Source organism: Amblyomma americanum, unplaced genomic scaffold (assembly GCF_052857255.1).
Source record: "Amblyomma americanum isolate KBUSLIRL-KWMA unplaced genomic scaffold, ASM5285725v1 scaffold_19, whole genome shotgun sequence".
Classification (NCBI taxonomy): Eukaryota; Metazoa; Arthropoda; class Arachnida; order Ixodida; family Ixodidae; genus Amblyomma; species Amblyomma americanum.
Genome location: NW_027526491.1, coordinates 808,606 through 834,358, shown reverse-complemented (window position 1 = coordinate 834,358; position 25,753 = coordinate 808,606). Strand labels below are relative to the sequence as shown.

At 46.9% G+C, this 25,753-nt stretch overlaps 1 pseudogene; it reads right to left on the bottom strand.

Annotated features, from left to right (window-relative positions):
* Positions 1-1,761: 1,761 nt before the first annotated feature.
* Positions 1,762-25,753, bottom strand: part of LOC144111956 (nose resistant to fluoxetine protein 6-like) — a 77,362-nt pseudogene continuing 53,370 nt past the window's right edge.

The following is a 25,753-nucleotide window of genomic DNA, read 5'->3' as shown; positions in this document are numbered from 1 at the left end:
CTTTGAAGAAACAAATTTTGACAAACAACAGAAACCAACACACCCGTGAAATAAGAGAAGCAGCTAACACCAAAAAGCTAAACGATTGTTCCGTCAGCAGGCTGCCAGTTGCCGTGTTGGAAAAAGAAATAGATTCCTCTCTGCCTCGATATGATTCTCCGCTCTTCTTGGGCTTTCGCGCGTGTGTTTATTTGTATCACCTCGCCTGTGTTAATTGTGTTTATATACCATCTTCATTCCTTCGAAGATTTAATGTCATCAGCATTGTAAGCCTCTTTCTCTGTTGGTTTTCACGCAAGTTACACTTTTTTGTTTTCTTGTCTTTCATTGCACATACTTTTCGCTGTTTCTCAGTGTGAATCGTTTTTAGCGTTGTTTTTTTTTCGGTCGCTTTTTAGTTGTGTTGTTTGTTGCCTTTTATATCATTTTCTTTCTATATTTTTTCATTGTCACCAGTTCAGCCGTGTTAGTTGTTGGCTTTCATTCGCTTTGTTCGTGCTTTTTGCCATCGTTTTTTCTTTTTTGGACCTGTCTCTTTTTGCGTTGGGAACGATTAGATAGGTGGTGACTCATATGGTTTGCCTCGTTTCATCCTTGCATATCCTTGTGCATGCGTGTCTCTGCCTCCTTGTGCTTGCGAATTTTCTGTCACAGTATAAAAGGTGCGGTTCAGTTGTCTTCGAAAATAAAGTTATTAGTTCAGCACCGTTGTGTCAGCGCTGCCTTTCTCAAAATCATAAATGCCAACCAACTCGCCCAGCAACGAACTTTCCCTAGTCATCAGTGTGACGGATGGTGCGGAAGAACCACCTGCATCCGTTCCATCTGCTGCTGCATCAAAACCTGGCGCCATGGAACTTTCACAGCAGGAGTTACTTCACCTATTGGGCTCTCATAGAGTTGCAAGACGACCGCATTTTCTGACCAAACAGGTGAGGAGTGACGAGCCGACTTATTCGCGAAATGCACCGGTAAACATACACAATGCTCACTACTGGAGATATTCAAACCCCCACTGGGTTTCACAGACGCAGCACCGTTACCAATGGCCGTTCAGTGTTTGGAATTTCTGAAGGTAGCTTGCTCGGGCCTGTGTTTTTCGACCAGACGATGACAGCAGAGCGCTATGTCAGTGACATCCACAAAGGACCCATTGACGACTTCCTTTTGTATCTGTCAGTCGACAAGGCCACTGATGTATGGTTTCAGCAGGATAGCATCCTCACAGGCAGCAGCGACAAGGCTCTCGGACCTGGCTGGACATCGCATTTCCACAGCAGTGGATCGGACGGCTTGGTCAGGGGTAGGAAACTTCATATATACAGGCTGTCCCAGCCAACTCTTGCCAGGGGGTAATAATGTGCCGCGGCACTCCAAGACTACACGACCAAATGCATGCTGGTGGCTATTGTATGGAGCAAGTCACAATATTTTTTGTAGTGTGCGTAAATGCATAATCATTCGAGATTAATGAACCAGCCTCGCAAGCAAATAAGATGGTGAAAACTTCCAACTAGAAAGTTGTAGAACGGCCCCAAAACGTTCGAATGAACAGTTTGTAACTTTCAATCTATTACGCATTAGGATGCCTGGGCCTGTTGGTAGCTCAAGATCGACGAAACAATAGTCCAGAAAGGAGAAAACAGCGAAGTAGTAAGGGAAGACAAAGCGCTGACTTTCATCAAGGTTTATTGGAAAGAACATCAGGTTTGTACACAAGGGCAGCCTAGAATACAAGCAACAAAGATGAATTCTCGTGGCCTCCAAGCAAGTATGTGATGTGGCTAAAAGTTTGTGACTAAATAAAAAAATCTAGCGCATATATATCATGATTGCCGCTGCCCTGGATTTTCAACAAATATGCTTTGAATGCCTGCATACAAAGCTTTCCCAAGTGTATTTTCCAGACGTATTTACTTCCATATGCCATAATAGTGCAGCATCTGGGATACCAGTCTCCCTAAAACCTTTTGAGCAGCATAACGGACACAGACCACGCCTGCAACACTTTTCTCGAAAAGCATAAATGTTTGCTTACTAAGAACTGTGCAACTTACGATTCTTTCAGAGGTGATATGTTGTCTGGGTGCCATTTTCGTAATGCTACCCGTTATATGACTTCCCGCCTTCACCGTTTTGTAGCGAGGCAACCTTGTCACCTTGAGGAGACGAGGCTACCCATGGTAATTTGGGTTCTTTGCCATCAGCATTCGCCTGCTCGTTTACTGCCTCCTTGGTCGTCTTCGTTCGTCGTGGCTCAAAGATGAGTTTCTCTAGCTTTCCCGTCGGTGCTTCGCAGGTGATGAACAGCAGGTAACTGAGCAAAAAGCTCCAGAGAACCATGGAGAAGAAGGACACCTGTCAATAAAGAGGAGCAAGGCATGGAAGGAATCAGTGCTTGCAGGAAGGAGATTTTTAATTCGACTTGTAAACGCCTGAGCCATGCTGATCAGCGAGCCAGACACTGAGCTTGAAAGCTACATGTGAACATCTGTCACCTGTTGCATTTGCATTTGTTTGGGGCATAGTACTGATGACGTTCCCGAGAAGTTGGCCCTGTCTTGTGCACCGTGGAACGAGCGCGAGCTTCCACGCGTCGTCGCTCTGCTTCATCCATTGGCGCTACTCAGCTGCCACATCGACAATCCGAAACTGTCTGCCTGGTCATTGGCGCTCCATCGCTCTGCTGCAGCGCCCTCCATCTACGTAGCTGCGTCGATGTCTACTCTGGCGATCCGTATCTGTGCCGCTGAGTCACTTTCTAGCAGGCGCCTATCTGCGCTGGGTACGCGGTACTTGCAACTCCCCCTTCTGTGCCTCCTTCTTGCTACGCATGCGCTCTGCCCTTTGCAGACGCGTCAGTGCGATGACGATAGATGCGAATGCACGTCTTTCCTATAAGACCTATACTTCAGTAAAATCGGGTACGCGCTGGCAGCGTCAGACTGGCGCAGCATTAACGCTGGCAGCTGAAAAGGAGCAGGAGGGCTCCATACTAGCGATGATACGCTAAGGTTTTCAAGAATTGTACAAAAATGGGCTGGTCGAATGGTGGATAACGAATTCACGCATGGGGCTTAAGTAAACGCTAGCACATCGAGATGCGGTAGCTCCAGTTGTGGGTCGGCATTACTAAGCAGAACCGCTTGGTCAGATCGGGGAGCTGGGTGATATTGAAACACAGTCGGATTGGGGAGTAAATAGAAAGGGAATTTAAGAGCGCGTTTTAGGCCGGTTCCTTTGCTTCGCGGTCTTGGGAAACAAGTTTACTCATTCAGTGCGCCCACTTTTGCGCAGGGCGCCGGTTCAGTTGCATCAGTTTAGAATCTATGGCATGGAGTCAATACAAATGCCGGATCTTCCAAAGGGCGTGACTTTGCTCAGCTACACGCCTGACTCGTCGGGCTCTTATCGCGCTTACATACGCGATACTGATTGGAAATTTTCGGAGCGTGAAAACGATGCTAAAATCGCATAACTTCCACCGCAGCGGCTTCGCTGAGTTTGTACAGTTTCTGTCACACTGCTGCCGCGGCGGGTCAGTGGTTATGACACTCGGTTTCTGACCCGGAAGACAGGGGTTCGATCCCGTGCAACAGCGGTCGAATTTTGATGGAGGCGAAATTCTAGGGGCCCGTGTACTGTGCGATGTCAGTGCACGTTGAAGAACCCCAGGTAGTCGAAATTTCCGGTGCCCTTCATTACTGTGTCCCTCATAGACTGAGTCGCTTTGGGACGTTAAATCCCCATAAACCAGCTTCTGTCACAACTCGAGTCCGCTACGACCGACACCGCGGTGTAGAAGGAGCGCTGCACGATGGATGGCGCTGTTATGGGCCGTGTTTTCCACTATTGAGGCTGCACCGGGTGAGGAGCCTCGTGTCTATCGCTCTCGCGAGGTCTCTCTCATCAGCAAGCGCACGAGGCCAAGAAGGAAATGCGACCACGCCCGGCGCAGCCTTGGTACCGGCAGGAATGGGACTCAGGTGTAATGCCACAACAGCCGTCAGTGAACTAATGGTGCTTTCGTTCGGCCACCTAAAGTTAGTGTTGTATTTATAAAGAAAACTCCTTTTAAAATGCGAGCGGTCACTGCAGCCGACTCAATTTTGTATCTGTTATTTCCAGTACAGCACGTCCCGGAGTAATCGACTGCTCTAGTGGTACAAACAAAAGATCGAAATTACCATTTGGTCAAAAAACGTTGACACCGGTGCCCGACAAGCTTTTCATAAGCATATCCGAGGCTGTGTTAAAGGTAATCCAGGAAGCAGCAACTTACACGCTGTGTCACCTTGTGCACCGTCACTCAAAGGTTTATGGAACGGAATACGCTTAAAAATTTAAATTTCAGGACCGCATTTGTACTTAAAATAGGATAAACATGCGCACCCTATTGGGCGAGTTACGCAGTGCAGGATTAGGTGGCACGCAATTCGCCCTGGATGGAAATAAATATCTTCCCCAAAATCACGTTTTAATGAACAAATGAAGTTAGGGATACGTCGCTCAGCATAATTCACTAGAAATTTCAGGCATCTACTAACTACCACCTTCTGGTGATCTCTAGGAGCGGGCCCTGCCCATATTCTGCTGTGTCCACATGCAGCGGCGATTAATACCGAATTTGTTAGGCTCGGGATATTTTAAAAATTTGACGCTTGTGTATCTGTCGGGCGTTGCTCCATACAAAGTATAGTCTCAAGTTTGGCAGGTGCTTCCAGGCAACATTCCTAGCGGAGACGCCCGTCTCTTCTTCCTCTCCTGCCTTGCTCTAATCTCTTTTGTAGCGATAGCTACATTACGGTAGCATTCCGAGCCTTCAGCGTGGCGGCGCCGCCCCCTTGTTTCTGCGCCGCCACACTTTCACGTGGTTGGTTACGTGGTGCGAAGCAGCTGCCGGCGGCACGGCGCTTTGGCTGATCACGTGGTTCGTCATGTGGTTGGTCACGTGACCAAGTTCCACTCGGCCATCTGTAGTTATTGCATCACTCCAGGTTTAACCAGAGCTAAACCACCGCCAATTTTTTGCTCCTCCTACTCTGAAGAGAAAGGAGTAAAAAGAGAGTAAGCTGTCCTCTAGCGGCCTTTCTTTTAATTTTAGAGGACAGCTTACCCTCTTTTAGTACCATATAGGCGCATCCGTGCTTACAGTGAAGCTGCACTCGGAAACGGTAGTGGCGGTCATGATACCAGTGGCAAGCCAGTGCGCTTTTCTCTCCTTCTTCTCACGGACACAAACACACACCCTCTCTCACAATACAAGTGAGGAATTCAGTACTTGCAGCGGGCGGCTAGAATATTTCCCCACCGCGGCTTAGCATGCAGCAACGTGGAGCGTATCTCTCTGGGGGCTTCAGTGTCAATGTTTCCCTAATAGTTCAACCAACTTGATATCTATGAACGCCATCTATATTTGGCATTTTTAGATAAATTTGGTCCCCTAAAGTCATGTGCGGCTTTTGATCAACAAAGGAAACAAAAAACGAATTCACGTCTTGACGAAACATGCGAGAAATTCTAGTTATGCATATCTGTTCACAGAACCAAAATTCTTCACTCCGGACACTTACCACGAAGAAGTGCGAGAAGAACATCCTCTAGCGGGAGATGTGCAGCCAAAGATGTATGAAGGGCATGTGGATGATGTACACACCGAAGGATCGCCTGCTCAGGGGCGTGAAGGCACTCAAGGACCAAAGACAGGAATGTGTTCAAGAAGCCTGCGTTCGCGTAAGGATACGTAGGAAAACACTGGTAATCATGTTTTATGCCGACGTGAATAGGGCAGAATGTGCACTTCTCTGGAGCATGCAGTAAAAAAAAGAGCACACTGTTGCTCCTAGATTTTCGGAGTACTCACTGCGGTTCTAAAGAATGTGGTACAATGAAGCCCTAAATATCTGGTGTTTATATTCATATTGGGTGATGCAGGGACTATGGCAACTCACATGGAGCAATGCACAAATTTAGCCTGCAGACTAGTTTCCAAAGGCCCCGCGACCGCTTTGCTGCTGTTTGACAGCCATGAATACCAGTACTTCTGAACAAATCGGTCCGCTTTACGTTGATATTTAGTAAAGCGGTGCCACTGGGAAGTAGACGTAAACCCGTGTTTGATTGCAATGCACGCTTGTGTCGATCCAGTTGTATCCAATATATAGCCCTCTGCGGTAGTACCAGTTTGAGAAAAGATAAAAAGTTGTCCATCCTGTTGTCTCACCGCGTTCTCGCGTGCATTTTCATTCTGAACCATAGATGGCTCAATCACTCCAATAACTTGAATTGACGAATAAAGCAAGGAATGCGCCAAAATTCCGTACTAAACCAAGGCCACCACCTGATCCCATCTCTGTAGAGTCCCCAGGTTCAGTCGATAGACGTGTCTACATTTCTCTGCCAGAGTGACAGTACACAACCTGTAGGCAAACGACATTTTCGCTTTCCAGGGACTGCTTGAGAAGGATGCAGGGAGGAAGGTTACACATCGGGAATGTGGACGCTGTCTGTTTACCGTAGGTGAACTCCTAAAGCGCCCTTATTTTTTCAATTACGTCCAAATGCCAGGGGTCCGGGTTCAGATCCACTCTTTGGCGACACGCGAGCAACATCGATTAGGCTTGCATGTGCTTTTTTGCGCATTTGAGCGCTTTTAACAAAACACTGTTATTAGAAGGATGGTAATTTTGGCTCTGGGGGCGAAATATTTTGAAGGAACTTACTGTAACGTACAACACGCAGTGGAGGAGAAAACAACTTGGCATCATTTCAGGTCTTTACGCTGGGATATTGTACCTCGCCCTGCTCCATGAAGAACAAAGGATTTGCTCGCAAGGACACTGTCTTTGTGTAGTAATGAATCGCGTGCGGAGTTGGAAGTGCATTGTGGTTATTTTCGAGCAGACTACTTGGACACGTTTTGACGCTTGCGCATTCCATGCCTTCAGCTGACATTCATGTAGATCTTAGCACGGAGGGTTTTGGGGAACGAGCTAAGTAAATATACGACTGTTTCATTTCTCGACACGAGAAGCAGAAAGCAATATAAAACGTATCTTACTTCATGAATTCTTGGTTTAAATTCTAATAGCAATTGTGCAGGGTGCCATCCAACCTCTCAGCAAAAATTAAAGAAACTTTTTACACGCGTATGTGGCTACCCGAGCAGCAGGAGAGTAGCGAATTATTCCCCAGATATCGCTACTTTTTTAAATCATTTCCCAGCCTTGTTTAGTTTCGCGTCTTTCTGCACTTGCTGAAAGGCCCCTCCGCCAGTTCTGGTGTGCTCTGAATTTCTATAAGCGTACTGCACTGGATGACGATGCTCGAGACGGCAAATTTAAAAAACGTAGTCTGTGTCGGTAGCTCCGTGTGATATCAGCAGAAACCTGCGCAAGCTTTTAAAAGTAATCGCGGCCTGTAAACTGGTAATAAAATATATTTTTAGTGCAATTATGTTCGCAGAGCGCTTTCATGGTACCGAAATTCTTCGTTTCAATATTTAAAGTAAATGCGCATTGAACAAATTTGTTTTGTTTTTTGTGAAATTATTGAAAGAATTGGCAATAAAGGGTCTCTTAGGCGCTTTTTATGAGCATACCGTAAATAAACTCGCCCTCGCGTTACCTCGTGTTGTGACAAATATTTAGGCTAATAGTGTGCCTCCATAAGCAGCTCAGAAATCAAAGTTATGCTCGAAAGTGACTTTCGTATTCTTTCGACTTTTGACACTTGAGCCATTACGTTAGCGTGTCTACATGGATATTTTCAAAAGAGCAATTCGTACGGCACCTTCAGACGTCTCATGAGCCTCACGCCGCGATCTTGCAATGCAGCAGCCGCGCAATACAAATTACCTAGCAAAATAAACAAACGCCGACATAATCACGCTGACGATGGCTGTTTGCTAGGTGAGGCTGTGGCGAGGCACCCACAGCCTTGAGCGGGCTAGAAATCACGAGAGTACGGGAAAGGTGCGAAGACGGCGAAGGAGATATTTCGATTTCCCAAGCGCCGCTTCTCTGAAAAGCACCATGAAGCAGTGTCGTTCCAAATCGAATGAACACTTCTTAAAGGACTATACACACCTAATTTTAATGCGTGTTTTCCTCTTCCAAATGATGCTTTTCACCTTAGAATACGTGGATCACCACGTGGATTTCGCCTACGAACGCTAAATATTATGTAATTGAATTTCTTCTTTTATGCTGTTTCACTCTGGGTTTCATCAGCCGAATGATGGCTGTGACGTGCAGTTGATGTTTAGGTCACCTGACGCAGAAATAAACGCCTATATTAATGGTGACACAGAGTTTTAGCTCACTACAAGACTTAAATTAGCCTGCTTCAATAGCTAGAATTACAACAGTCTATGTATCAGCAGTTGCATTGCATTTTTTGTGCTTCACGTGACCTAAACATCCACTACAGGCCACAGCTATCGTTGGGCTTATGAAACCCAAAGCTAAATAGCATTGAAGGAACGGAACGTAACCGGTGGGTAGCGGCAGAAAGAAGGAAAACGTTTATTGCTGGGTGTTACTGGCTTTATAAAGACCGCAAAGGTCGCATGACTGGACATGATACGCGGCTCGTGTGAAACAGGATTTGCTCATGCTATGCATCAGCCTGCGTGCTTGATAACACATCACACGTACTTGATAATAGTACAAGCATCAAGAAGAAATTCAATATAAATTATTTAGCGGTCGTAAGCGAATACCACGAGGCGGCCCGTGTATACCAATGTCTAACGCGTTGTTTGAAAGATGAAAACACGAAAGCAAAAATTTGGAGTCTGTAGTCCTACAAAAATTAGTTCATTGTTAGTGTCGCCGTCATTTAATTTGTCTTCCTTTTTGTAGACTACACTGGTACTAAATCTCACCAACTCTCCCAGGCATCTTTCATTCTAGCGCATATTTTTATTCCAGGCAACCCTCTGGATATCAAAAAGCAAGGAAATAAAAACCTTTCAAGAGTGATCGTCTATGTGTTGCGGGGTTGTAAGCTTAAAGCAATAAGAAAAAAGAAGAAAGGGTGGGGTGGATTAGCAAGTAGGTACTTGGCGTATCTCGTCGCGTGCAGCTGATGTGAAACACGTATTTGCGGCCTTCGAAGGTAACCATGGCCACTCAGGTTATCACTGCAGGCAGCAGCGCGGCCACGCACCGGCGGCAGCCTAGCCAATCACTTGCAGCACGAATGAATGCAGCTGCCTTGAGAGGTAAATAAAGTAACGAAAGAAACAAATGACGACATGATTACCCGACTATGACGCCTCAGTAGGGTAGTCTGGTATAGAAGCTCGATAGCCAAACACGAGAGGATGAGAGAAGGAGCGAAGAGGGCATTTCGATTCCCCATAACACAGCGTTGGATCCGCTTGTTTTGGATTTTGGAGTGCGAATTCCGTCCGTCCGTCCGTCCGTCCGTCTGTCTGTCTGTCTGTCTGTCTGTCTGTCTGTCTGTCTGTCTGTCTGTCTGTCTGTCTGTCTGTCTGTCTGTCTGTCTGTCTGTCTGTCTGTCTGTCTGTCTGTCTGTCTGTCTGTCTGTCTGTCTGCCTGCCTGCCTGCCTGCCTGCCTGCCTGCCTGTCTGTCTGTCTGTCTGTCTGTCTGTCTGTCTGTCTGTCTGTCTGTCTGTCTGTCTGTCTGTCTGTCTGTCTGTCTGTCTGTCTGTCTGTCTGTCTGTCTGTCTGTCTGTCTGTCGGTTTGTCCGTCCGTCCGTCTGTCGTCCTTTCTGCGCACTACAGTGGTAATAAAGGTCACAAACTCTGCCAGCTATCTGTCATTTTGATGCGTACTGTTATCCCAGGCAGCCACTATAGGAGGCCTGTAAGCAGGGAAGTAAGCAAATGTATTGCACTAGTGTTCATCTGTGCGCTGTAAATTGCAAAATTTGTATCCTTTTTATTGAATAAAGAAAACGAAGGAGGAGCGGGATGGATTACGAAGCAGTTTTTCAGCGTATCTTGTTAAACGCAGCTCATGTTAAGCACGGATTTGCGGCATTCGGAGGTAGAAATTGCCACTCAGGCTATTACTACAGGCCCCGCAAACTGCGTCATATGGGCCACATATACGGCCCACGGAGTCGTTTCTACTGATCCGCTGCTGGTAACAACCCCCAAGCAGGAGTCCGGCCCTTGCTCGCCGCGACCCACGCGGCATCGTCTAGCGCATGGGTTGCGCGGCATCTCTTATCGTTGATTCCTCTCCATTTATACTGGGTCATGTAAACTGAGATGTGTCCGTTCTGTGTCCGTTCATTCGCACTGATCGTACCTGCAACCATAGCTCTTGATGTGGTGATGATAATGATAAATTTTTATGGCGCAAAGGCAGCTTTGGCCAAAGAGCGCCATTGCACAAGGTAGTTTTTCATTGCACAAGGTGGGGTCAAAGACCCAGTTCCCAAGCATTTCACCCTAAAGAAGCCGAGCCCCAGGCAGGGGATAGCGTTTACCCATTGTATCACCGGTGACTACCCGGCGGCACTGGGGATCGAGCCCCGCACCTCGCGCATGCGAGGCGGATGCCCAAACCACTAGGCCAACGCTACGGTAACTGACTTGATGTACTTCAAGAATGAAGCACATCAACTTTGAACCGAGATGTTATATATCTGACGGCCACTTCATACCCTGGCTGAGTAGGGGCTGTTCAGGCTTGCAACCACAGTTCATTGAAATATCGAAATCCCGTCATTAGCTGCACTCTGCACATTAGCTGTCTGAACAGAGAGCTAATGTGTATAAAGCGGCTGAAGCACTTCATGTTTCCCTTTATGTTTATGTTCACGCTTCCTAGGAAGTGGGGCGAAGAAGAACACGTATCAATAAGCAGGAACAAGGCATGAAAAGAATCAGTGCTAAAAATAATGAGAGTTATGATTGCGAACAAGAGCTCTGCTTGTCTTGAACAGATGCACAGCTTAAGGACGCCAGAAGTGTTGCACTATGCGGCTACGAAACAAACCTCCGTGGCTTGATTATACTTTCGGCAAAGATGTTTTATATAATTTTAGGAATGCCTACTCCCGATAGAAGGCTTGGACATTTTTGGTATATTCTCTTGAATTCATCTCCTCCCGTGTTTACAACTTGGGCCTCTTAAGTGGAACTCTAAGGCTCTATCCAAGTTCTAAATATATTTAGGTTTCTTTGACGTTTCCCGGAACCCCTCATATGACATTAGATCAGCGCTTCCCTCGTTAGCTTGCTATCAATTCCCTGTCGGCCGTGTTCGATTCTTCTGAAGTACTTTTTTTTATTTATAACGCAATTTTTTCCTCGTTAATCGGCTCGAAGTAGCCGCGCTCAACCTTACGATCGTGCGCTTTCCAGAGACTGTCATAGGAAGTCTTGATCTCAGATTGTATTGCGACAACGTTTGCTGCAAGAGAAAAACAATTGGTGTGAACCAGCCGCTAGCCCAGTGCTAGCCTCCAGCAGCGCTAAATGTATAAAAACTAATTCCAGACAATGTTGGTTCGTCGCCGGAAGTATGTAATGCTTTGCCTGAAATGACCTCATCCTTTGTGGAACATATGATACGGGAGAGGACAAAAGAAGGCAGTAACAATGAAACATACCTCCTCGTCCTGTGTCACAGACGATAGTGACCCTCGACATAAGAATGGACCACAGAATCCGGTCGAAAAATGCCAGGAATAACTTCCCACATTCTGTAGTGGGCTCCTTGGCTTGGTACCAAGGAATCTTAATAAAGGTGCACAATAACCCGCACGCTATTGCTAACAACCAGGCCGCGGTCTCGCACGCCTGGAAGAGACAGTTTTACATGGACATAAGTTGCAAACGTTCATTGCAAAAGGCGGAAATTTCGGTAAACTGTTACAGGGGACACCGGAAGCACATCGTTTCAGGCACAGAAAGAAAAGGTGCCTGTGCAGCAGGTGTGGCGCTTAAATTTACATGATGAGTGCTCGCTTCACACTGCTGGGAGAGGTTTTCGTTATGGCCTCATTTTGAGTATGGAACTGATGATGTTTTTAGGTAAGGGTGAAATAACGTTATTTCTTCAAGTGAATACAACCAATGCTGGAGCATCGGCTTTCCCTTAGCTCCGTTACCATCTACATAATTAATTAGTTTTCTTGTATATTTGTTTATAGGCACCGCACTAAACTCCGTGGCACGTTTCGAGACCAGTGCCTTCACGGAGGGCTTTTTACTGGGAAATACTGGGCCGGAGACTTGGAAGGCTCTCGAGCCAAAGCACGCGTCTCATAGCTCCACGTATCTTGGCTGGCAGGGGTAATTAATAGTGCTCCTGACTTGCTTATGTATTATCATCTGTTTTCCGCCTACATCATTGCCGCTTACAATCTTCTTTCTGCTCTTCCTCTTTTGCTCATTGCAAAGTAGAAGGCCAGATAATTATCCCTTAGGCCACCCTCACTGTCTTCCTGTAAATAAGGCTTCTCTCTTGCGCTGAAATGATTGATTAGAGTGGGTGTTAAGTTACATTCAGACATTTGACGGTCAGACTTCCTTCATTTGTCTGATAGCGGTATAGCCACACCAAAAACCAATATTATTATGATGCTGAGCTTCGAGATCACTCAGAAGGTCTGATTATTTACTAACGAATAAATTACCGCAATTCCTCATTAACCAACCCGGGACTTCTTGATTATGGACACCATTAAAATGGACTCTGTTGGCATCGAAAAAATAATTGAACAGCTGAAGATGCCATCATCATGCGGAGTGGATGACATCAACTCGAAACTTTTGAAAAATACCAAAGTGTATAGTGCTATTATTTTTGCTGAACTGTTTCAACAATCTCTTCAGTCTGGCTCTGTCCCTAGCGACTGGAAGGTGGGCAAGGTGCTTCCCCTGCACAAGGCTGGGGACAAACATTCTCCTAATAATTGTCCGCCCATTTCACGTGTTAGCATCCCTTGTAAGATCATGAACATGTCGTCTGCTCTCACCTTGCCTATTTTCTTGAGTCAAATTCTTTTTTCAGCCATCGCCAACACGGGTTTCGTAAACCATTATCATGCGAGACGCAGCTTCTATTCTTTACACAGGATGTTCATTTCATTCTTGACCGGGGTTCTATGGCTGACTGTATATTCCTGATTTCTCCAATGCCTTTGACAAAGTTTCTCACCAATTACTATTTTTCAGATTAAATAATATCAACCTCTACCATAACATCATTTCGTCGCTTCAGTCTTTCCTCGCTAATCGTTCTCAATACGTGACTGCTAATAAATCCAAATCTCCTTCCTCTCCAGTGGGCTCAGGTGTTCCCCAAGGTTCTCTACAAGGGCCCCTATTTTTTAACATTTATAATCATGGCTTGCCTAACAACATTGCTTCTTCCGTATGTCTTTTTGCTGACGATTGTGTTATTTACGGTGATATTAACAGTGACTCTGACACTTCTGTCCTTCGATCTGATATTAACCAAGTTTCGTAATGGTGTAAATTATGGCTCATGGAAATTAATATTAATAAGTGTAAACATATGCGTGTTCCTCGACGTAACACTGGAATAGACACTTACGACCTCAATAATGCTCCTCTTGAAGCTGTGCCTTCATATAAGTACCTTGGTTTGCACATAACTTCTAATCTTTCTTGGACTCTGCATGTGGAATTTATTACTAACAATTCTAACCGCATGTTGGGGCACCTGCGTAGAAACTTCTTCCTTTCTTGTACTTAAATAATATTGCTCCTTCATAAAACACTTGTTCGGCCTAAATAGGAATATGCAACAACTGTCTGGGACCCAGCCCTGTTATCATTAGCATCTGAACACGAATCTGTTCAAAACCGTGCTTCACGTTTCATGCTTTCAAATTATCGCCGTATCTCGAGTGTTATTATTATGAAAACTACCTTATCAATGCCACCGCATTCATTCCGCAGAAAAATTTCTCGCTTATGCCTATTTCTTAAGATATATCACTACAATCCTGTCGTTAAGAGCCGGCTACTAACTACACCTACATGTTTCAGGCCGCATTGATAACCTTCGCAAAGTAAGTGTTCCGTGATGCCATACTAAACACACTTTTTCTTATTTTGTCCACAACACTTCCGACAGTTGGAACCACCTTCCCAGACACGTTGTCGATACTACTGACCCAAGCTCCTTTAAGACTGCCCTGTGCAATCTCTATTTTAAATTTTGGTAAATTTTATTTTGCGTTCGTTTTTGCTGTCTTATTGCTGTCTGCCGGAAATGTTTTCCTTTTTTGGGGGGGTTTGTAATTTTTTCCCCTTAGCCTTCTTTTGCCTCATTTTTAGTGTTTTGTTTTGTTCATTTTTCGCCGCGTTATCATTTCTTCTATTTATGTTTCTGCTGCACTGTATTTTATTCAATGTATGTCTTTCCCACCCCCCTCTTTAATGCCTTTGGGCCCTGAAGGTATTTGAATATATATATATATATATATATATATATATATATATATATATATATATATATATATATATATATATATATATATATATATATATATATATAAATATATATATATATATATATATATATATATATATATATATATATATATATATATATTGCTACGCTACTAACTACTCTAGTGGCGCCATACAGCGGCTAAACTGCATTTCCTTGCAGTTGGGAAGCCTTGAGCCATCTCGGGGCTAGAAGCTTCGTCTTCTTCATCTCTCGTGCTGCCTGCTGCCTTGCGCGTTCCAACGTCTTGCGCGTCTAATTAAAGCAAGTAAACCAGCCCTGCTTACGCCAACCGTTTCTCAGTGACATATTTGGTGGGGGTGCTGGGTAACGGCCCATGTACGCTGACCTCGAGGACACCTTTGACGTCAGCTCTCAACGCGTGGCTACAACACCAGTCCACAAGGCGAGCCGCCGCCTGCGAGGCCTACAACCTGAGTTCGGCCAACTGACAGCGCCGGTAAGGGCCATGACATCCACCGCGGCTAGCCAGACAAGTTAGCACTCCGGGAGTGCCCCGCCATTTGTCCTTCACGCACCTCGATCGCCGCCACCGTTCCACGGGGACAGGTTCGAGGACGTCGAAGACTGGTTGGCCAGCTTTGACCGAGTGGCGGGTTTCAATGAGTGGGACGGCGAGCGCAAGCTGCGCAACGTCTACTTTGCGCTGCAGGACTCGGCCAAAACCTGGTTTGAGAACCACAAAGCTTCCTTTACCACCTGGGAGGCTTTTCGTTGAGAGCTGCTAGCGACATTTACCAGCAGCGAAAGAAAAGAGAAAGCTAAAATCGCCCGGCGCTCGAGATTACAGCAGCCGAATGAGGGCGTCGCGATGTTCATCGAGGACATGACCCGGCTGTTCAATCGGGCCGACCCTGCTATGCCCGAAGCCCAGAAGGTACGCCACTTAATGCGTGGCGTAAAAGAGCAACTGTTTGCCGGACTGGTCCATGACCCGCCACGAACAGTGTCCGACTTCACCAAGGAGGCAATGAGTATCGAGCACTCTTTACAGGAACGGGGCGCCCACTACGGACGTCAGGCTACTGTAGCAGCCGCTTCCCAGTCCCAGTACACGCCTACGTCGCTGCCCGCCGAGGACCTTCGGGAGCTTGTAAGAAGCCTGGTGCGCGAGGAACTGGCGAAACTTCGCTTTGAAGCTCCACAGGTCAGCGTCGCTGCCGTTACGGACGTGGTCCGCGAAGAAATCCGACGAGTTGTGCAGCCACCCCCCGCTCCACAACCGGCGCCCTCCGTTATGACGTACAGCGAGGCGCTACGAGGTCCCGGGCCAGTGATGCGAGCCTTTTCCCCCATCGCTCCTGTGCAATACCTGCAGGAGCCAATCGCAACAGCACCCTCCGTGCCGCAGGAGTTCAGGCCCCCTGTGAGCAAACCGCACGTTTGGCGTACGCCAAACAATCGGCCGCTCTGTTACCACTGCGGAGAGCCTGGCCACATCCTCCGCCACTGCCCCTACCGCAGGATGGGTTTAAGGGGGTTTTCACCTGACGCACTTCGACCACGCTACAGTGAAAGACCACGAGATATCGAACAGTACTTGGCTGAAAACGTGCAATCTTCGACCTCGCAGCGACGCCAGTCCCGATCGCTATCCCCAAGGCGGTTCTCTTCGCCCGGCCGCCCGACATACTCTGGCCAGTTCAGAGGTACGTCCCCACGTCGGGAAAACTGAAGACGGCGTCCTCCGGGGGTAGGGCTGCCGCTACTGGACCGAGTCAAGAGCCTCCACCCGGCGGTTCGCCACGACGCTCCGCGCGACGACGACCTGACCCGACGACCTCGACGACGCGCTGCGACCGACTGGCCTCCGCCGAAATTCCGGTATCCGCCGACAACCACGACGTTACCACACTCGTGGATACCGGCGCCGATCGTGGATACCGGCGCCACTGTCTTGAGGAAGGTTCTGACCCCTTGGGCTGGGCCGCAGATCCGGACAGCTGGTGGCCACGTGGTAACTCCGATCGGTGTCTGCACTTCGCGAATCCAGATCCGCGGTGTTACTTCCCCTGGCTGCTTTGCTGTGTTACCAGAGTGCTCCAAAGACCTCATACTCGGTTTGGATTTCCTTCAAGAGTACGGTGCCGTTATCAACCTCCAGGAGCTAATCGTGTCGTTTTCCACCCAAGGTCCTGTCGACGACGATACCGAGCCACGCAGGGATAAGTTATGCGTCGGTGACGACCTCGTTTTGATCCCATAAAGATCCAGCATGTTTGTTACTGTAGAGTGCGATTACAGTACCAAAATTCGTGGCATTGCTGAAATCAACATGTCGCTGCTCCTTGGTCGGCAAGTCTGTGTTGCTCGAGGAATTGTTGAACTGGACAAGGGCCGAACCGAACTCTTGGTGACCAATTTTGGTTGTGAACCTCAGTGTTTGCCTGGCAGAACAGCTATTGCGTATTTCGAGGAACTCAGCGAATTCGCGGGACAGCACGCTTTGACCGGAGCCCCGGCATCAGTGGAGGAACGGACCACTCCCATAAACACTGACGTGAACCCAAACCTCCCAACTAACCAGAAACGCTGCTTGGAAAGCGTTATCCAGTCTTTCTGCGACTGCTTTGCCTCGACCTCCAAGGTTAGGCAGACACCGCTCACAAAGCACCGAATTATAGTTGACGCCAACCAACGGCCGTTATGTCAGCCGCCCTACCGCATCTCTTCGAAGGAACGTGATGCCATTCGACGCCAAGTTCAAGAAATGCTCAAGGACGACGTGATAGAGTCGTCGACGAGCCCGTGGGCGTCGCCTGTTGTTCTAGGGGCAAATAAAGATGGAACCCTACGGTTCTGCGTTGATTACAGACGTTTAAACAAAGTCACTAAAAAAGATGTTTATCCTCTTCCGCGTATTGATGACTCCCTGGGCCGGCAGCGCCACGCCAAGTACTTCTTATCGCTAGATTTACGAAGCGGCTATTGGCAAATCGAGGTGGACGAACGCGACCGGGAAAAGACCGCCTTTATTACACCGGACGGTCTGTACGAATTCCGGGTGCTCCCTTTCGGCCTGTGCTCGGCTCCTGCAACCTTCCAGAGGATGATGGACACCGTTCTTGCTGATCTCAAATGGCAGTCCTGTCTCGTGTACTTGGATGACGTTGTCATCTTTTCTGACACGTTCGAAGAGCACCTGAGACGCCTGCGCGCTGTGTTCGAAGCAATTCGGTCGGCCGGTCTTTCCCTCAAGCCCGAAAAGTGTCACTTCGCTTTCGAAGAGTTGAAGTTTCTGGGCCACATCGTGAGCGCTAAAGGGGTTAGCCCAGACCCCGATAAGACTGCTGCCGTGGCTGCTTTTCCCGTGCCAACCGATAAGCGCAGTGTGCGCCGCTTTCTGGGTCTCTGCGCCTATTATCGGCGTTTTGTGCAGAACTTCTCCCAGATCGCTGAGCCCCTCACGCGACTCACGAAAGATTCCGAACCATTGTTCTGGGGCCTGGAGCAACAGCAAGCCTTTGAAGACCTCTGCACTCGTCTCCAAAGTACGCCCATCCTTGGACACTTCGACGAGTCAGCTGACACTGAACTACACACAGACGCCAGCAACATCGGCCTCGGTGCGGTCCTTGTGCAGAGGCAGGATGGTCTCGAACGCGTAATCGCATACGCGAGCCGCACATTGTCACGATCTGAGGCGAACTATTCCACCATCGAAAAAGAATGCCTGGCCATTGTGTGGGCAGTAACCAAATTTCGCCCGAACCTATATGGCCGCCCTTTCAGGATCGTCAGCGACCCCCACTCGCTGTGTTGGCTGGCGAACCTCAAAGATCCCTCGGGACGGCTTGCACGCTGGAGCCTTCGACTTCAGGAATTCGATGTCACCATCGTCTATAAGTCTGGTAGGAAGCACAGTGATGCCGACTGTTTGTATCGTGCTCCTATCGAGACCAACCGAGCTGACCCCGACGACGATTTCGTTTTTCTTGGTGCCATCTCCACGTCCATCCTCATTCAACACCAAAGGGACGACAGCGAACTACGGCCCCTCATTGAGTATCTAGAAGGAAGCGCTCAGTCTCCCCCGCGAATATTTTCGCGCAAGCTGTCGTCGTTCTGTTTACGTGACGGCGTCCTGTATAAGAAAAACTACAGCCCAACCGAAGCTGTCTATCTACTCGTCATGCCTACGGCTCTTTGCGACGAAGTCCTGCAGGCGAGCCATGATGACCCATCTTCTGGTAACCTGGGTTTTTGTCGAACTTTGGCACGCATACGGCAAAAATACTACTGGCCGAGGATTGCTGCAGTTGTGAAACGTTACGTAAGAACTTGCCGCGAGTGCCAGCGTCCCAAGACACCGCCGACTAAGCCAGCCGGCCTACTCCAGCCTATTGATCCGCCTCAGGTTCCCTTCCACCAAGTTGGCATGCACATACTCGGCCCATTTCCGGAGTCCTCGCTGGGCAACCGCTACATTGTGGTCGCCACCGACTACCTCAGCCGATACTGTGAGACTAAAGCTCTTCCCCGTGGTACTGCTGACGAAATTGCGAACTTTTTCATTCAAAACATTGTGCTTCGTCACGGTGCACCCACCATCGTTTTAACTAACAGGGGAACAGCGTTCACCTCGGCCCTTACGCACGAGGTTATGCGCCTAAGCGGCACCAGTCACCGCAAAACAACCGCTTACCACCCTCAAACGAACGGCCTCACCGAACGGCTCAACAATACGATCGCCGACATGATTTCTATGTATGTCGACGCGGACCACCGGAACTGGGACGCCATACTCCCTTACGTCACTTTTGCTTATAATACTGCGGTCCAGGAAACGACACGCTTCACTCCATTTCGTTTAGTACATGGTCGCGAAGCCACAACCATGCTGGATGCAGTGCTGCTTCCAGCTAGCGCTACCCCCTCTGTTATGGCTGCTGCCCAATTTGTTCGTTACGCTGAGGCCGCCCGCCAACTTGCTCGACAGAGCATCCGGCACCAGCAAGTTCACGACGCTCAGCGATACAACCTCCGCCACCGCAATGTGCGTTACCTGCCCGGCGAACAAGTCTGGGTGTGGAGTCCAATCCGCATGAGTGGATGCTCTGAGAAGCTTCTACGCAGATACTTTGGCCCCTACGAGGTGCTCCGCCAGCTCAGTCAAGTTACCTACGAAGTTCTTCCCCAAGGAACAGTTCGCTCTTCTAGACGGCCGACCTCCGAAGTTGTCCACGTCGCTCGGATGAAGCCGTACCACGCCCGCTAGCCCCTCGCGCGTGTCTGCACCACACGCCAGACACGTGCGACTACCCTTGTGGTCCTGCCTGCAATTTCTACCACACCGAGTCGGTGTCTTCAAGAGAGGGGGAGCAATGCTACGCTACTAACTACTCTAGTGGCGCCATACAGCGGCTAAACTGCATTTCCTGGCAGTTGGCAAGCCTTGAGCCGTCTCGGGGCTAGATGCTTCGTCTTCATCTCTCGTGCTGCCTGCTGCCTTGCGCGTTCCAACCTCTTGCGCGTCTAATTAAGGCAAGTAAACCAGCCCTGATTACGCCAACCGTTTCTCAGTGACAATATATATATATAATATATATATATAATATATATATATATATATATATATATATATATATATATATATATATATATATATATATATAATCAAATAAATAAATAATTGGGCTGTTTACTAACTTTCATCACGACTTTCTGCGAACTTGGTCTAAAATTCAAAAATTTTAAAGTTTACGCTAACGCTTAAGGATGGTGAAAAACGTACTGACCTTAGGTGCAGGCCACTGGACGTATATTTAAGATTAAAGATAACGGCTAAGTTCCGCCACGATCCTGATTACCTCAGAGCAACTGGATCAGTATCAATGATGTTATTGCTTTCAGCGAAAAGAAATCTTGCCGAATGGCGCAAATGATGCAGAATATAATTCACTCGAGAAATGTCGACATCCAAACAGCAGCTTTTCCGCCGCAATATTCAAAAAAGAAGCATTCACCTTTGAAATCTTCTTCTCCTTAAGTCTTTCCACGAAGAAATATGTCAGGCAACCAGTGAAGTAACACACACCGTGCTAGAAAAAATAAAAGTAATAGTAGAAACCTGTCCCGAGGAAAGTTCTGCAGCAAAATATATATATATATATATATATATATATATATATATATATATATATATATATATATATATATATATATATATATATATATATATATATATATATATATATATGTGTGTGTGAGTGAGCGATAGAAATATATGTGTAGTTCTTGTTGTTCTTTCAATGCGCGGATGTTTATCCCCTTCAGTGACGATCTAGTATCCAGTCGGAGGAAAATATCAAACATTTCAAATTTTTGTAAGAAGTATGGCTAGATTGCTGAAAAAAATTCCATCCTGCGTGATAACAATTATGCAATTTCTCTTTGGTCGTGGTATCTCCACGTGATGAATCTCGACTGTTATGAGTGCACTTCTTTTGAGTCGCTGCAGTATAAAGAAGACTGTGTATAAAATACACAGCTTAATTTAGGCTTGTGTAACCAAAGTAAAAACGGCATTAATTTTACCCAAACCACACAGAAAGACCAGACAGGACGGGCGCTGACTCCAACTATTCTTATAGAAAGCCACATGTTGCATATATATAGCCCGAAGAAGGTAAACGCATGCGCATTTCTTATATGGTAAAAAAGAAAAAAAAGGAGAAAAACCAACAACAATAACAAACTCACACCCACACTCAGACAAAACCTTCTCATTATCACGTATTTTTTAGCAATCTATGCCCACTTTCTCGTAGGGAGATAGAAGAGGTGCTGACGCACATGCCACCTCTCTCTTTGATAAAAAAGGCTTCTGCCCATTTCCGAGATAATCTATCTTTGCTCCTAGCTAGAATTTTAATCTCGCCAAGTCATGGCTCACAGTTTTTGTTTTTGTTTTTATCAATGCAGGAGCGGCAATGAGCGGGCAGGTTTTCGGACGAATCTGATGCGTTCCCTAACGACCTTTTATGTTCGCCTGCACGCTCGTTTACGCAGCGTCCAGTCTGGCCGACGTAACACCCTTGCCACATGCAAGGGGGATCTCGTAGACCACTCCTGTGGCCCACCTTACATAGGGCTTCGAGTGCCTCTTTCCACACCCAAATGTTTCTTTGGCACCGCTGCTAACCTTGAGCACATCTTGGCCAATTTGCAGAAAGACCATGGGGACTCCGTACTTGTTGCCAACTCGTTTTAAATTGTGGGACACCTTGTGAATTGTGGGACACCTTGTGAAGATCCCCCTTGCATGTGGCAAGGTGTATGTCGGTCAGACTGGACGCTGCGTAAACGAGCGTGCAGGGGAACATAAAAGGTCGTTAGGGAATGCATCAGATTCGTCCGAAAACCTGCGCGCCCATTGCCGCTCCTGCATTGATCAAAACGAAAAAAAACTGTGAACCATGACCTGGCAAGATTAAAATTCTAGCAAGAAGCAATGATCGATTATCTCGGGAATTAGCTGAAGCCTTTTTAATCAAAGGGAGAGGTGGCATGTGCGTAAGTACCACTTCTATCTCTCTACGAGAAAGTGAGCATAGGTTGCTAAAAAATGCGCGATAATGAGCAGGTTTTGCCTGAGTGTGAGTGTTTTTTTGTTGTTGCTTTTCTCCTTTTTTTTCTTTTTTGTCATATAAGAAATGCGCATGCATTCACCTTCTTCGGGATATATATATATATATATATATATATATATATATATATATATATATATATATATATATATATATATATATATATATATATATATATATATATATATGCAACTTGTGGCTTTCAAGAAACATAGTTGGAGTCAGCGCCCGTCCTATCTGGTCTTTCTGTGTGGTTTGTGTAAAAATTAGCGCTGTTTTTACTTTTCTTACACAATGTTACACCAAATAGCCCAGCAAGAGGTACTCGTAATTTAGGCCTTTTAAAACACTGATCAAGCCAAAACAAGCGAACAAGTACACATACCGTACGTTCCAAAGCCACTGCCGCTTGTGTGAGACACGGATGAGTCCATCTTAAATGGTTTTATGGGTCTGCATTCAAAGTATTCGAACTATACACTCTTGACATTCATGGCTCTTTATACAGGGAGTCCCAGCTAACTTTAGCCAGAGTTTAAAAATATGCCGCAGCACTTAAGGACGAGGCCACCAATTGCATGTTGATGCGTCTTTTATGGTGCAAGTCATGTTGTTTTTATATTGTGCTTAATTGCGTAAATAGCCCAGATTAATAAACCGACTTCGCAAGCAATATAGACAAAAAATTCCAATTAGAAAGTTGTAGAACGGTCCCCTAAACGTCCAAATGAACAGTTTTTAACTTTTCATCTATTACGTACTACCTTTTTTTCCGCTTATTGCAGATTCCCGCGAAATAGAACAAAATACCACGTAATATGTCTGGTTGCCCGCCGCGATTGCAGTGCTGTCAAGCGTGTGCTGTCGCGTAAAAGGTGACAGGGCTGCGACGCAGCAGCTGGCTGTGCGATGCGGTATGCTTCCCTCGCGGTGGTTCATGATAGCAATAAGCAGACGCAGCCCCTATAGCTTGCGCTGGCGTAAATCGCACAGCCAGCGCCTGCGTCGCAGCCCTGTCACCTTTTAAGCGGCAGCCCACCGGGCGAATTAAACTGTTCGTTAGTAGGCGGAACGTTTGAAACCACTGCAATCGCGGCGCACAGGCGAACATGTCACGTGGTATTTTTTGTATTTCGCGGGCATCTGCAGTGAGCAAAAAAACAAACACGTAATAGGCAAAAAATTAGAAACTGTTTAATCAGACGTTTTGAGGACCGTTCTACAACTTTCTAATTGCAATTTTTCGTCTCTCTTCAAGCTTGCTAAGTTGGTTAACAAATTTCGACAAATTATGCAGTTAAGCGCAATACAAAAAATAGTGCGGCTTGCTCCATACAATAGCCAGCAACGTGCTTTTGGTCGCGTAATCCAAGAGTGCCGGGGAATATTTTTAAACTCTGGCTAAAATTAGCTGGAAGACCCTATATATCTGCAGTAACCGAAGCCGACACGAAAGTAGCGTAAACAGATCTGTTCTTTGTGACTGAATGAGTTACGCCTCTTTGTCCGACCAAGGGCCTTAGCCACAAAAGAGGGTTGTCCATGGGAAACCAAAACGCTACCTGCATAAAGTGGATGATAAAAACGAGGGTTCGCGATGATGACATCTTTTGAAAAGGAGAGAGAAAGATTTCCTGACAAACGTTTCGGCCTGCTTACTTTATGCTAGTACCAAATTTTAAGTGTTTTCCTAGTTCAGAGCTGGCTGCTGCTTGTCAAAAAGCAGACATCGCCTTTAATTTTGGCAAAGTTGTTAATCTAAGCGCCAATGTACACATTCAGCGCGAATGTCAAATCGTAAACACAGAAATGTGCTTATCAAGCATCTGTCACATTTATACAGTAGGGTTGGCACACGACAAAACTTTACTTAAAGAGGAGTCAGCAGTGAGTTTGTGTTAGACTGGGATCTAATTACTCACGTGTTTAGCTCCAACAGCAGCACTGAATGCAACACAAGGATGTTATCTTCGTTCACGCCCACAAAAATAAATTCAATAGAGTATGTGAAAAGCTAAATTGTGAAAGTCTTGATATTGCATCGGTAGCTCAATGGGGACTTTCTGTGGCGTAAGCGGCGTTGGTGTTGCCCATCCGTAGCTTGCGGTGACCAAACACGCTTGCGACTAGGAACGCTATCCTAGTAATCCCATGTTATCCTGATCGTGCGCGAAGTCTGCTGTCTCGAGAATATGTCCTGATTATTCATGGGACATATGTGTGCTTTCGAGTGGGCGCTGTCGTGGCCAAAAAGGGAGGGGGAGAAACGGCGAACCGGGCGCTGTGAGACCTTTCGCCTTGATAAAGGCGGGAAAACAGTTGCTTTTTGGAGAAGGTGCCCAAAATTGCGGGGACAAAATGGTACATCCCTAGGGTGCCTGCTGTTGACAACCCGTTATAGTCGCCATTTTGTATGCTGCCATTCTTAAAGATTTTTTTGTTTATGGGGGTTTAACGTCCCAAAGCGACTCAGGCTATGAGAGACGCCGTAGTGAAGGGCTCCGGAAATTTCGACCACCTGGGGTTCTTTAACGTGCACTGACATCGCACAGTACACGGGCCTCTCGAATTTCGCCTCCATCGAAATTCAACCGCCGCGGCCGGGATCGAACCCGCGTCTTTCGGGCCAGCAGCCGAGCGCCATAACCACTCAGCCACCGCCATTCTTAAAGACGAGTTGCGCACACATAAAAGACAGACACAGGAAGAACACAAGAAGACGGAAAGTGCTCAAACTTTCAACTGATTTTGTTAACAGCACAAAGGCTTATATAGGCAGTGTGCACTCGTGCCTAAAAGGAGGAAAACGAGAGAAGGAAGGCAAATGAAGCCTGTGCACAGGTCAAAAAAAGATGCGTAGGAGCTTCTTTCCCGTATTGTACTGCATTACGGAAGTATCACTGATAAAGTCATCGCTTTTTCATTTCATGTGGTGCGCTTATAAAAGCTCACGCGCTAATTTTTCTCTGCTGCTGCCCAGAATCTTAACGCTCTTGCGCTGTGGCTCACACCCTGTACATGCAATGGAATGAGCGGGCAAGTTCGCTCCTTCTCTAGCCCGAATTGACCGAGCATGCTAAAGTGATGTTTCATTAGGCGTGGAGTTCATGAGGACAGGGAGGCAGACTATCCGTACTGGCGATCGTTAATGTTTATTTACATGTGCTCACAACACACCGATTGCAACTAACGCAAGATTGAGCTTTCTTGTCAGAATGAGAAGAAGAATCGGTGAGAAGAGTAGTTGAAGAGTAGACGTATTTAAGAAAAATGGGAGGATGTTTCAGCTTCGTCTTTAAGAGTGGAACGCTACAGCGTGTTGCAGCGCTGCCAGGGAGTGCACGGAACGCCATCGCCTTGCCCGTTGGACAAATTTCTCGGAGTCTCTAAGAGGCCTCTAAAAAGAACACAGACGCTGCTCCAAATTAGCACACGTAGACGGCTGTAGTTCCATGACACCTGTTCAGAAACGAACGACACTACTCCGACACAGAAAGATAGCCTACGCGCGGGCCATCTGCCGGGCCAGCGCCGTGTCATGGCGAAGGGGTTTTCAGGGGGTGTCATATGATGGCGCTACTACTGCATGCCAAGCACGGAGGAAATTTGCCGGAAACGCATGACATTCGCCTGATTCCGACAACTGTAATTTACATGCTCATAATTACTCATTT